Here is a 15000-nt window from a genome sequence, read left to right as displayed (position 1 = left end):
ATTTTATTATGTTAACTTCAGATAATTCTAATAGTAATTTAAAAATGTGGTATCCCTACGTCTAACACATCACACTCCACTGTTATGGTGGCAATTTCAGTAGATTTACACACTAACATTGTTGTGGAAACACAATAAGAATGGAAACTAAAATATGGTAGTATCGTACAGCGCACATTCTATCAGCTGGAGTTCTGGCGCCTCAGTCCCATACACTCAATGTACATTCATATCACATGTTAATGCCGCGGTAGAGTTACACTCACAGGACACTGCACTTATTCGCAATCACAAAAGTTCATTATTTGCTCGTGCTTTTAAGCTATGGCGGGTAAACATTTCATTGGTGTACTGTACATGATGCACTTTTTCTGAGGAGGTACTGAAGTGCGCGCGCACTGTTAGACAGCGCCAAACTGGATTTTTGTTGGGTCAGACCCATCTGACAGCGATGGGGGACCGGGACCGAGAGAGCTACATAAAGCTACATGGAAAAAATATGCACCAAACAAGCCACTTTGAAATTTTGCTGTTTTCATGAATACAAAAGTTGGGTGACCCTCCCCCTAGACTAAAAAAAGTTGAATCACCCTCCACTCAACAAAGAATAAAAAGACATGACCCTCCCCTATTTTCCTCCGGTGGCCCTTTCCATAAATACCGAACGGTCCTAATTTAGACATGCCACTAGAAAATTTTAATTTGCTCCTAATTATGATTTAAAAAAGTCAGTGTGGGCTTAACATGTTGATGACAGAGCAGCACTGTTGAAGCATTTTAGAAAAATAGGGCAGAAGATGATGCATGTGGTAGGGATTTTTTTAATGATATTAAAAGCATAGTCCACATTAAGATGTTAAGACTGTTCCTATAAACAATTCCCAATCTAGCTTAGTCTGTAGGCCTAACTGTTGATTATTAACTGGGGTGATATTAAATCATGAATATCAAAACTGACAAGTTCGAGACAAAACTGAATATCAAAACTGACATGTCGACTCGGACTTGCTTCCTCAAAGACTCGGTCTTGACTCGGACTCGACCCTTCAAAGACTCGGTCTCGACTCGGACTCGACCCTTCAAAGACTCGGTCTCGACTCGGACTCGACCCTTCAAAGACTCGGCCTTGACTCGGACTCGACCCTTCAAAGACTCGGTCTCGACTCGGACTCGACCCTTCAAAGACTCAGTCTCGACTCGGACTCGACCCTTCAAAGACTCGGTCTCGACTCGGACTCGACCCTTCAAAGACTCGGTCTCGACTCGGACTCGACCCTTCAAAGACTCGGTCTCGACTCGGACTCGACCCTTCAAAGACTCGGTCTTGACTCGGACTCGACCCTTCAAAGACTCGGTCTCGACTCGGACTCGACCCTTCAAAGACTCGGTCTTGACTCGGACTCGACCCTTCAAAGACTCGGTCTTGACTCGGACTCGACCCTTCAAAGACTCGGTCTCGTCTCGGACTCGGCCCTTCAAAGACTCGGTCTAGACTCGGACTCGACCCTTCAAAGACTCGGTCTCGACTCGGACTCGACCCTTCAAAGACTCGGCCTTGACTCGGACTCGACCCTTCAAAGACTCGGTCTCGACTCGGGCTCGACCCTTCAAAGACTCGGTCTCGACTCGGACTCGACCCTTCAAAGACTCGGTCTCGACTCGGACTCGACCCTTCAAAGACTCGGTCTCGTCTCGGACTCGGCCCTTCAAAGACTCGGTCTTGACTCGGACTCGACCCTTCAAAGACTCGGTCTCGACTCGGACTCGACCCTTCAAAGACTTGGTCTTGACTCGGGCTCGACCCTTCAAAGACTCGGTCTCGACTCGGACTCGACCCTTCAAAGACTCGGTCTAGACTCGGACTCGACCCTTCAAAGACTCGGTCTCGTCTCGGACTCGACCCTTCAAAGACTCGGTCTCGACTCGGACTCGACCCTTCAAAGACTCGGCCTCGACTCGGACTCGACCCTTCAAAGACTCAGTCTCGACTCGGACTCGACCCTTCAAAGACTCAGTCTGGACTCGGACTCGACCCTTCAAAGACTCGGTCACGACTCTGACTCGACCCTTCAAAGACTCGGTCTTGACTCGGACTCGGCCCTTCAAAGACTCGGTCTTGACTCGGACTCGGCCCTTCAAAGACTTGGTCTTGACTCGGAATCGACCATTCAAAGACTCGGTCTTGACTCGGACTCGGCATAGGCGGTCTCGTCCCCATCACTACTGAATCGTTCTTTGTTTTTTATAGTTACTATTAGATTTAATGTTATTATCTTGATAATACATCATTAAAAAAATATAAGACTCAAATTTCAGTATTTGACCACTATTTTATTCTGAGAAACTTATAGTGACAGTTATTTCTTAATTTGTGTCAGGTGTTATGTAATGACAAAATGAGTCGATATAAATATTTCGACTCATAAAAATATTTAAAATTTAAAATGTAAAATTGAAGACATTTTAATTCTGAAGTGAACTATTCCTTTAATCTCTCGTTTTTCCAGAACTTCTCTGCTGTTGTTGCTTGATCTGCACATTTAAGGTTACGGCATTTTTTTATTTATTTTTTGTGGATTCAGTCTTTTTCAGGTTTTTTTGAGTCCTCACACTTAAGGCCATCGCACACTGAGTCCGAAATTTCGTATGCGTTTTTTCGTATTCGTGATTCGGTGAATCTGAATTGTCAAAACACCATTCAAACTGCTTGCTACGGATGCGAAAAACGCTATTCGATTTTTTTTATGACGGACAAAAGTTTCGTAGACGGTGTGCAAGAGTGACTGACATAATGTGAGGGTCGAATTTTTTTTTAACGTGCGAAAATTTCGGATGCGAATTTCGGACTGCAATGGCCTTTAGTATTGTGTATGAATAGTTCAAACAAACGTCATTATTGCACCGTATGTGTTCCAAACCAGTGAGACTTTCTTATCAGGCATTAATAATATGTTTACTCTGCTCGTTTCCATATAACTAAAGTGAGCTGTGATCACGCTTCAAAAAGTTTGTGTCAGCTGGAGTGTTCGCTGGAGTCTGTCTAGGGTTCGTGTCTGAAGTGAGCGTCTCGTTGTTGCCGCTTTACTGTGGCAGTCGACCTGCATTAAAGGTCAGAGTTCGTGGCTACAGGGGCTTTTTTCTTTCTTTGTGTGAGACGAGAGAAAGAGAGATGGAAAAAAGATATGGAAAGGACTCCAGGAAACATTAGATGCAATCTTCTGACCAGTCAACGTGACATTCAGAATAACACACTTCCTCAAGGTATGTAACAACACTCTTTTATCCTGCACTGCCTAAATGTGCTCTTGTTTCATATTCAAACATAGTTTGAGAAGCCCTCCAAAGATGCTACTTTTAATTCGGTGATTAATCGGTCTGAGTATAACAATTTAAAATTGAAGAGATAAATAAATCAAAACAACCTTTTGTTGTATATCTGAGTGAAACGCTTCTGTAACAAGATCAAATGTGGGCGGGGCTTGATTTTGTCTGTGGGGAATTGATTGGCTGGTTGGATGTTGCTGGTTTGCTATTGGCTGATCTCATGTGAGTGACAGGTTGCCCCGCCCTCGTCAGCAGAGAAGAGAAGAGATGTCAACAGAATTATGAGACAGAAGTTTGCAAAAAGGAACCTTAATTATTTGCAAAAATGTATACCCTCTGCAAAACATGGAAGTAAATTCTACGGTCTACACATATTTTACACATAATTCTTAGGTTTTGCCTGGAAAACGTTTCTCAAAGACTGGTGTGCAGGGAAGGGACTTTCATCTTTTGTTGTAGGTCATGCTATTGTGGTAGCATTGATTTCAGATGTACTTACACTCATGCATCATGAAGAACACAGTAAAGAAGTGTGTTTTGGTTGATCAGAAGGTTCTGTATTAGCAGACTTTACTATGTGTGATTGTCAAAAGACTGGCTCATTGGACACAAACTACAGCCATTATTTCACAGTCTGTTTGGACACTTTGGTTGATTTTAAATGTGCTTTATTAATAAAATTTGATTGATTGATTGATTGATTGATTAATTGATTGATTGATTGATTGATTGATTGATTAATTGATTGATTGATTGATTGATTGATCTGGCCAAACCGTTCTGTTTGCTTATTCAACCGTGATGAGAATCCCGGGCCGAGAACGGTGTGTAATTGTGCCGTACCAAACCAAGCTCAAGTGGAAATATAACTGGAAGCGTTCCTGCGTTCAGCCTGACATTGGAAAAGTGACTGAAGAATTAAGTTAATTACAACATTTTAATTAAAGAGCCCATATTATGACCTTCTTCAAAGTCTTGATGTTGTTTTAAGGCTCTAGTAGAACAGGTTTTACTGCTTGAATGTTGATTATTTTCCTCATATTCTCCATTGTTGCGGCTAGTGATGTTACGTCTGAGACCGACGCTCCGAAGCTTGCTTCAAACTCGAGCGGTCCTTGCAATGAACCACTGCTTCGGAGCTTGTATCATTACGTCACTAGTCACGTGAAAATGACGTCTGAAGCAAACACAATGGTTCACTCCTGTAGTGAACCACCTGACTGCTTTGACAGCCCAATCCAGTGTTGACAGATTTGAAACCTGGCGCCTGTATTTTTTATAAAAGTGAAGCCAAACCATGGCATCCAACCCTCTGCTACATTATACAAGTACAACCAGTTACACAAGCACATCCTTTTCAACATACAAAAATATCAGTCCCACCAGTTAACAAGTTATAGAGTTCTGCTTCCCACAGCTAAACAAGATAAAGCTTTCACACACGATACTGCCCTGCTAAAAAAACTATAGAAACCGTTACAGAACATTACACACTAAACACAGATGAACACTACACACTAAACACAGATGAACACTACACAGTAAACACAGATGAACACTACACACTAAACACAGATGAACACTACACACTAAACACTGAATAACACTACACACTAAATACAGATGAACATTACACACTAAACACAGATGAACACTACACAGTAAACACAGATGAACACTACACACTAAACACAGATGAACACTACACACTAAACACTGAATAACACTACACACTAACACAGATGAACATTACACACTAAACACAGATGAACACTACACAGTAAACACAGATGAACACTACACACTAAACACTGAATAACACTACACACTAAACACAGATGAACATTACACACTAAACACAGATGAACACTACACACTAAACACAGATGAACATTACACACTAAACACTGATGAACACTACACAGTAAACACAGATGAACACTACACAGTAAACACAGATGAACACTACACACTAAACACAGATGAACATTACACACTAAACACGGATGAACACTACACACTAAACACAGATGAACATTACACACTAAACACTGATGAACACTACACAGTAAACACAGATGAACACTACACAGTAAACACAGATGAACACTACACACTAAACACTGAATAACACTACACACTAAACACAGATGAACATTACACACTAAACACAGATGAACACTACACACTAAACACAGATGAACACTACACACTAAACACAGATGAATATTACACACTAAACACAGATGAACACTACACACTAAACACTGAAGAAAACTACACACTAAACACAGATGAACACTACACACTACACACAGATGAACACTACACACTAAACACAGATGAACACTACACACTAAACACTGATGAACACTACACACTAAACACTGAAGAAAACTACACACTAAACACAGATGAACACTACACACTAAACACAGATGAACACTACACACTAAACACTGATGAACACTACACACTAAACACAGATGAACACTACACACTAAACACAGATGAACACTACACACTAAACACAGATGAACACTACACACTAAACACAGATGAACACTACACACTACACACAGATGAACACTACACACTAAACACTGAAGAAAACTACACACTAAACACAGATGAACACTACACACTAAACACAGATGAACACTACACACTAAACACAGATGAACACTACACACTAAACACAGATGAACACTACACACTAAACACAGATGAACACTACACACTAAACACAGATGAACACTACACACTAAACACAGATGAACACTACACATTGAACACAGATGAACACTACAGACTAAACACTGATGAACACTACACATTGAACACAGATGAACACTACACATTGAACACAGATGAACACTACACACTACACACAGATGAACACTACACATTGAACACAGATGAACACTACACACTAAACACAGATGAACACTACACACTAAACACAGATGAACACTACACACTAAACAGAGATGAACACTACACACTAAACACAGATGAACATTACACATTAAACACAGATGAACACTACACACTAAACACAGATGAACACTACACACTAAACACAGATGAACACTACACACTAAACACAGATGAACATTACACACTAAACACACATGAACACTACACACTAAACACTGATGAACACAACACACTAAACACAGATGAACACTACACACTAAACAGAGATGAACACTACACACTAAACACAGATGAACATTACACATTAAACACAGATGAACACTACACACTAAACACAGATGAACACTACACACTAAACACAGATGAACACTACACACTAAACACAGATGAACATTACACACTAAACACACATGAACACTACACACTAAACACAGATGAACACTACACACTAAACACACATGAACACTACACACCAAACACTGATGAACACTACACACCAAACACACATGAACACTACACACTAAACACAGATGAACACTACACACTAAACACAGATGAACACTACACACTAAACACAGATGAACACTACACACTAAACACAGATGAACATTACACACTAAACACAGATGGAAACAGCAGCTTTAAAGGATAATAATGTGGGTAATTATTGGTTTTGCTACAGACCGTTTATGATACGACCCCTCATTTTTGGCTTGAATAGAGTTTGACTCGTGGGTTCAACATCTCACTGTTCCTCTCGACTACCATTTTTGCCATTCTGACAATTTGTAACATTCTTTTTTGGAGCATTAGGAGTAAAATATACTATACAAAATGGTTTTAAATGTTATCAAGATTTTTTAATACTATTATCAGTGTTCAAACTATACAGTACCATACAACAATACCATAATTCCTCCGTTCAATTAGGCCTAAGACATCGAGAGTCACGCAGACCTATAACAACCCAGCCACAACACATTATAGGGAATAACATGCCCTACCTTAACAAAGAATGGATTTCAAGGACTTCCAATGCAGTCAATGGCCTCCAACGTTTATATTTTTTCTACGAATCTTTGAGTTAACGTACTAAACATGATTGGAATTTGCACCGCAGTGCCACCAGTCCTCGATGCTCATGACAAGAATAGCATAGTTATCTTTATTGAAGTGAATTAGGTTTAAATCGCCGTCATGCATGAATGAATGATATTTTTGCTATTTTTCACATAATACTCCACGATGATCACATTACACAAAACTGAAATTGCACGTCAAAATAAAATATTGTCAATATTTTTTGAGACCCCCCAAAATTTCACGAATCACGTTTTTAGGGGAGCCCATGTCTTATTAAGGGGAGCCGAGCCCCCCCTAGCTCCCCCGTAGTTCGCACCCTGACTATTATTATTTCGTATTTATTTTTGGCAGTGTGTAACAGGTGATTTCAGACAGCTCTTGTACTGTAGAGATTAGTGTGTGTTGGCCTGTGCGTGTGTGTGTTTTACTCCATTAAAGGTCTCGACCTCCACATATCCCTCAAACACACACCGGCAAACGTGCGTCAGACATTCACGCTGGATCTTCCGAGAGCTTTTAGCGCAGACACTGGACTCAGCAGTCTGAGCTGAAGTGCACATTAATATTTCAGCGTCTCGAGTCCAGGGTCTCAGAGATAAATGCATCTCATTTGTTCCTCTTCTCCATGCCTGAAAGCGTCTGCCAGAACTCTCTCTACTCCTCCTTCTTCACTCACTTCCTATCAGACTCCAACTCAAGCGACTTAATTGTGGGATTTTTGTGTTTCGGGAAGAAGGTGAGTGGGATGGACGTGTAATTTCCCAGTTTTCCTTCCACTAACATCAGGAAAGGCGCATGTTGGCTTTGATATACTCTGGCAAAGTATCAGGCATGCTATATAGAAGCTTGTTTCTGCCACGGAATAAACAATACAAAATTGCAACTGTTGCAATTGTAATTGCAACTTTTTATCTCACAATTCTGACTTTAGTTCTCAGAATTGTGAAGTACACTGCAAAAAAAAGATTTTCTTACTTAGATGCTTATATTACTTGTCTTGTTTCCAGTCCAAATATCTAAAAATTCTTAAATCAAGAAGCATTTACTAGATAAGTATAAAGTATTGTCTTGTTTTCTGAAGAAATAAATCAAAATGAAGTGAGTTTTTGCTTAAAACAATCATAATTATCTGCCATCGGGGTCTTGTTTTCCATTTGAATTAAGATAATTTTTCTTACCCCATTGGCAGATAATTCTGCTTGTTTTAAGCAAAAATCTCACTTCATTTAGTTTTTTTTTCTTCTTCAGAAAACAAGATATAATATCTTATTTTATTTTACTTATCGAGTAAATGCTTCTTGTTTCAAGAATTTTTAGATATTTGGTCTGGACGCCAGACAAAAATACTAAGTAAAAAAAGCATTTTTTGCAGTGTATAACCTTCACAAGATATCTCCACTACAGACATCATAGCAACACTTATGGATCCGGTTGTCACTCATAACCCATAGGTTTATTTGTGCGGTGTTGTGGAGTATCTACAGGACAGAATTTTTCTGAAAAATGTGGCCGGTTGTCACGGACTGTCTTTTTTGTTTTCGTTTTCATGGACTTTTTCTCAGTGACCTGTTTTCCTCTGATCCAGTTTCCCGCTCTTCGTTTGTTACCATGGTTTTTGATTAATAGTTGTCACCTGTTCGTCATTGAGTTCATTCACCCGGTGCATTAAGGGTACGTTTACACGACAACGATATGCTTGAAATGGAGCCGTTTTTCCGGATCCGCAAAAATTTATAAATACACAGCTATAATGCATGTAGGTGGTTTTTAATTAATATTTCATGTTGATATACAATGCTTATATACTGTTAAAACTAATTGTGGTGTTGATATCTTCGTAAGACTGCCGACTCTATAGAACATTGTGTTGTGGCTTAATTTCGTTGTGTTGTGGCTAAATTTCATTGTGATGTGGCTTGGTTTCGTTGTGTTGTGGCTTGATTTTGTTGTGTTGTGGCTTAATTTCGTTGTGCTGTGGCTTGATTTCGTTGTGTTGTGGCTTGATTTTGTTGTGTTGTGGCTTAATTTGTTGTGTTGTGGCTTGATTTTGTTGTGTTGTGGCTTAATTTCGTTGTGTTGTGGCTTGATTTTGTTGTGTTGTGGCTTAATTTCGTTGTGCTGTGGCTTGATTTTGTTGTGTTGTGGCTTGATTTTGTTGTGTTGTGGCTTAATTTGTTGTGTTGTGGCTTGATTTTGTTGTGTTGTGGCTTAATTTCGTTGTGTTGTGGCTTGATTTTGTTGTGTTGTGGCTTAATTTCGTTGTGCTGTGGCTTGATTTTGTTGTGTTGTGGCTTGATTTTGTTGTGTTGTGGCTTAATTTGTTGTGTTGTGGCTTGATTTTGTTGTGTTGTGGCTTAATTTCGTTGTGTTGTGGCTTGATTTTGTTGTGTTGTGGCTTAATTTCGTTGTGTTGTGGCTAAATTTCATTGTGATGTGGCTTGGTTTCGTTGTGTTGTGGCTTGTTTTCATAGTGTTGTGGCTTTATTTTGTTGTTTTGTGGCTTGATTTCGTTGTGTTGTGAACTTATGTTTGCTTTTTAAGTTTCATTGTGTTGTGCACTATTAGGCCATCGTAGGGAAAGTTCCTATGATGCCTTAAAATACTTTACAATCACTTTATTTTTAGGTAAATGGCTCAGTAATTGAGTATTTTGCTCACAAATCATTGATTATTTGTATAAAGGTGCTTGTAATGAATTTTGAGCGCAAGTTCTTAAACCGATTATGATTAATGAGCCAACAGTGCATGTGGTCATGTAAACCTGTGTTCCTTTACCAGAGTAAAGTCAGCTAGATTTTACCCCAATGAAGTCCTGCATGTAAAGACATAAACCTGTGCTCAAAGAAAGCATCTTTACTGCGGATCGAAGCGCAGCCAGACAGAGGGACCGTTTCAAGAAAATATACCGTGAACTCAGAGGAAAGTGTTCTCATCTTGAGCAGCAGAAGTAGAAGACAACTGGAACAACTGGAATACTCAGTGTCAGATACATCAATGATTGTCTTGACGTCGTTACCGGGAAAATAACCTGATTAATTAATAAAGTCGTGTGTGCCTGCATTGCAGGGTCATTGGTTTGCATGTAAACCAAGGCAACGGGTTAGTTCAGTAAAGAGTCATCAGCATTATTAGTCAAGTCTTTGTTAAAGTCAAGCAACCTGTATCCTTTGGTTTCTCCCATCATGCATGAGTAAATCCCACCGAAACTCACCCACTTCCATAGGGATGGGAGGGAAAAGGCTGCTATGGCAACAAGAACCCTCCCTTTCCCATGGGTCTCCTTAGCAACTGTGCCCAGTGTGCCAATGTGTGTGTGTGTGTGTGTGTGTGTGTGTGTGTGTGTGTGTGTGTGTGTGTGTGTGTGTGTGTGTGTGTGTGTGTGTGTGTGTGTGTGTGTGTGTGTGTGTGTGTGTTGAGTGTCTGAGCTTTATTTATTTACGGGGATGCTGACCTTAAAATGAGAAATTCATATGAGAAATGTACACATGTAGTTTTGAATAGACACAATAAACAGCATACTTACAAGATCTGAAATGTAAAAACTTTTATAAAGGCTATATACAGCATTAGAGATGATGAACCTCCTGACGACTATTCAGAACTGAAGGTTAATATGTTCAGCACTAATCTGAGTCAAATTTGAAAAAGACATTCGTTAAAAGCGTAAAAAAAATTTTTAGATGCTGTCAGTATGTTTTAGTGTCTCTCCACACATAGAAAAATTCATGGGTGCCCAGACAGTCAAGTCAAGTCACCTTTATTTATACAACGCTTCTTACAATACAGATTGTTTCAAAGCAGCTTTACAGAGATAACAGGAAAATAATGTAATAATATTGTTAAATATAAAATTAAATGTCCCCAACTAAGCAAGCCAAAAGCCAATGGCGACAAAGGCGAAGAAAGGCGACAGTGAAGGAACCAAAACTCCATCAGTGACAGAATGGAGGAAAAAACCTCGGGAGAACCCAGACTCAGAGGTCAGATTGGATCGGAACATTATATTATGCAGTTCATCTGGTTGAAGACCGAAGTCACGCACGTATGGAGACGAGTTTGTTGAGGATCAGTGCCGATGGCTGTCTTGTCGATGAGAGTCTAATGGACACAATCTCTGCTGGCACTTCAGGGATGTGTTGTGGTCGTGTCTAGGTGCAGCTCCTCCATCTGATCTGGACACGGCCCGGATCCGGCTGACTACATCATGCGTTGTGGTCGTGTCTAGGCACAGGTCCTCCATCTGATCTGGATAGGGCCCGGATCCGGCTGACTACATCCTGTGTTGTGGTCATGTCTAGGCACAGGTCCTCCATCTGATCTGGATAGGGCCCGGATCCGGCTGACTACATCATGCGTTGTGGTCGTGTCTAGGCACAGGTCCTCCATCTGATCTGGATAGGGCCCGGATCCGGCTGACTACATCATGTGTTGTGGTCATGTCTAGGCACAGGTCCTCCATCTGATCTGGATAGGGCCCGGATCCGGCTGACTACATCATGTGTTGTGGTCGTGTCTAGGCGCAGCTCCTCCATCTGATCTGGATAGGGCCCGGATCCGGCTGACTACATCATGTGTTGTGGTCATGTCTAGGCACAGGTCCTCCATCTGATCTGGATAGGGCCCGGATCCGGCTGACTACATCATGTGTTGTGGTCATGTCTAGGCACAGGTCCTCCATCTGATCTGGATAGGGCCCGGATCCGGCTGACTACATCATGTGTTGTGGTCGTGTCTAGGCGCAGCTCCTCCATCTGATCTGGATAGGGCCCGGATCCGGCTGATTACATCATGTGTTGTGGTCATGTCTAGGCACAGGTCCTCCATCTGATCTGGATAGGGCCCGGATCCGGCTGACTTCATCATGCGTTGTGGTCGTGTCTAGGCACAGGTCCTCCATCTGATCTGGATAGGGCCCGGATCCGGCTGACTACATCATGCGTTGTGGTCGTGTCTAGGTACAGGTCCTCCATCTGATCTGGATACGGCACGGATCCGGCTGACTACATCATGCGTTGTGGTCGTGTCTAGGCGCAGCTCCTCCATCTGATCTGGATACGGCACGGATCCGGCTGACTACATCATGCGTTGTGGTCGTGTCCAGGCACAGCTCCTCCATCTGATCTGGATAGGGCCCGGATCCGGCTGACTACATCATGCGTTGTGGTCGTGTCTAGGCGCAGGTCCTCCATCTGATCTGGATACGGCACGGATCCGGCTGACTACATCATGCGTTGTGGTCGTGTCTAGGCGCAGGTCCTCCATCTGATCTGGATACGGCCCGGATCCGGCTGACTACATCATGCGTTGTGGTCGTGTCTAGGCACAGGTCCTCCATCTGATCTGGATACGGCCCGGATCCGGCTGACTACATCATGCGTTGTGGTCGTGTCCAGGCACAGCTCCTCGATCTGATCTGGATACAGCCCGGATCCGGCTGACTACATCATGCGTTGTGGTCATGTCTAGGCACAGGTCCTCCATCTGATCTGGATAGGGCCCGGATCCGGCTGACTACATCATGCGTTGTGGTCGTGTCTAGGCACAGGTCCTCCATCTGATCTGGATACAGCCCGGATCCGGCTGACTACATCATGCGTTGTGGTCGTGTCTAGGCGCAGCTCCTCCATCTGATCTGGATACGGCACGGATCCGGCTGACTACATCATGCGTTGTGGTCGTGTCTAGGCACAGGTCCTCCATCTGATCTGGATAGGCGCACCCCGGGTCCGGCTGACTACAGTAAACCTCGGAATAAACAGAAAGACTAACATTAGCGTAGATACCATTCTTCTTATGATGTAACGAGTACATCAGGTGTTATAGGAAGTGTCCACGGTTCCGGCTGACCTAATTTATGCAGCCTAATAATCATTTAACTGATTTGAATAATAGGAATGTATAGTGTATGTGTATACCAGGTTGAAGAGATACGTTTTTAATCTAGCTTTGAACTGACAGACTGTGTCTGCTTCCCGGACAATGTTAGGAAGATTGTTCCAGAGTTTTGGTGCTCAATAGGAAAAGGATCTACCGCCAGCAGTCGATTTAGATATTCTAGGTATCATCAACTGGGCCGAAACTCTGTTGCTGTCTGGGTGCTAAAAACACACTGTATTCAGTAGTGGTCAAAAGTGATGTCCGGCCCAGGAAAACTGCAGTCGATTGTTTTATTTCTGACAATAAAGCAAAGAAACATGACAAATAGTGCAAAATTATTTTTGACCAGACTAGCATACAAAGAAATGATTAACACATGCAAAAGCAAGAGAGAACCAACCAAATATTAATAACTGATTGTGTTGTAGTCAACGTTTGCTTTTTCCTGTCAGATTTTTGTTTTTATGTGCATTTTTTACACAGAAAAATTAACCTGTAGCTGTAGTTTGACTTTATTTGCCAAAAATTTGTCAGATAAATACCTTAACCAAGTTTAGTGTTTTGTGCGTGCCCCTAATATTTAAAATATATAAAATAATGTCCGCATATTTTGATGGTTTAATGAATTTGTAGGGTCATTAAAAACAAATCTTTGGGACGTCACCTTTGTTATTGAGATCATGTCGGCATTCATATATACAAATCCAAGGGCTTTTGCATTGACATGCAGCATCACGATGAGGATACTGAGTTTTTCAATGCTACACACACACCTCACATTTTTGGTTTGATTCAATTAAATAGTGAATTGAGATTAGAGATGGACTCTGACTTTAACATTAAAGGAAAAGAGATTCGTATTTCTGTGAATGAGAAGCTGTTGCTGGTGTCCTTCTGTAAAGCAGAGGAGATTTCCCGCTGACGTGATTATTGTATTTTAATCCGGGTCTGTGTGGACTGGGGATCCCAGGAGTCAAACTGGCACAGGATTTGGGATTTTCCGATCTCCTGTCTGCTTCTCAGATGCTCAGCTAATCTGGAGACGCTATTTATATCTTCCTAACCCGCACTGACTCGCGCACACACACACACACACATACACACACACACACACACACACACACACCCACACACACACACACACACACACACACACACACACACACACCTCCTACGGAAACACAGCCGGCCAATTAACACTGCCAAGAATCACCCACCATTCTCTCCCACGTCTGCTCATATTATTATGGCTCCATGCCATTCAGAAAAAGGTTTTATGTGGCCGCTTTGTGTGCATTTTGGTACAGTCTTGACCACAATTGTTTTTTTTATGCGTGACACTTTTTATTGCCCTATTATAATGCTACATACAGTATCTCAATATTCTCAGACACTGGGGCTATAACCTTTTAAAAGGTACTAATATTCACCTTTTCGGGGTAAATTAGGTGCACAGTTTGAAAAGGGATTACCCCAGTCACAGCTTTTGTACCTTTTGAGTGTGTGGCCAGCAATTTAACCTTTAAGACTCAATTGGAAATGCAGCTCAAATTCTTGAAAAGTTTGAAAAGACAAATAATGATTTATTTATTATTTATTTATTTATCATCCAATATTCTCATATAACTATTTGAAGATCTACTTCATGCTAATCTTGCTTTTTTTTGTTTGTTTTTTTGTCTTATTTATCCAGTATTATTTCCGGCTCTGTTAACACTTGGCATGTTTGGTTGGATTAAAGCAAACTCTGGTGCGATTGCTCTGTTAGTGCGGTTC

At 41.5% G+C, this 15000-nt stretch overlaps 1 protein-coding gene and 2 long non-coding RNA genes across 3 annotated transcripts in view; 2 read left to right on the top strand and 1 right to left on the bottom strand.

The window, feature by feature from the left end:
- The window catches only part of LOC143709109 (uncharacterized), an 88332-nt gene extending 73945 nt beyond the window's left edge, over window positions 1–14387 (bottom strand). Inside the window, exon 1 of the long non-coding RNA XR_013193889.1 lies at window positions 14339–14387. This is a non-coding gene — a long non-coding RNA (uncharacterized LOC143709109). The remainder of the gene's footprint in view (window positions 1–14338) is intronic.
- Window positions 1–15000, top strand: part of LOC143709108 (uncharacterized) — a 168496-nt gene that overhangs the window by 33354 nt on the left and 120142 nt on the right. The window lies entirely within an intron of this gene.
- foxo6a (forkhead box O6 a) overlaps window positions 1–15000 on the top strand; it is a 40761-nt gene that overhangs the window by 12795 nt on the left and 12966 nt on the right. The window lies entirely within an intron of this gene.

This window comes from Siphateles boraxobius, unplaced genomic scaffold (assembly GCF_051911475.1).
Source record: "Siphateles boraxobius isolate OS27281-9 unplaced genomic scaffold, OSU_SipBor_1 45, whole genome shotgun sequence".
Lineage (NCBI taxonomy): Eukaryota > Metazoa > Chordata > Actinopteri > Cypriniformes > Leuciscidae > Siphateles > Siphateles boraxobius.
This window is presented reverse-complemented; position numbering and strand designations above follow the sequence as displayed.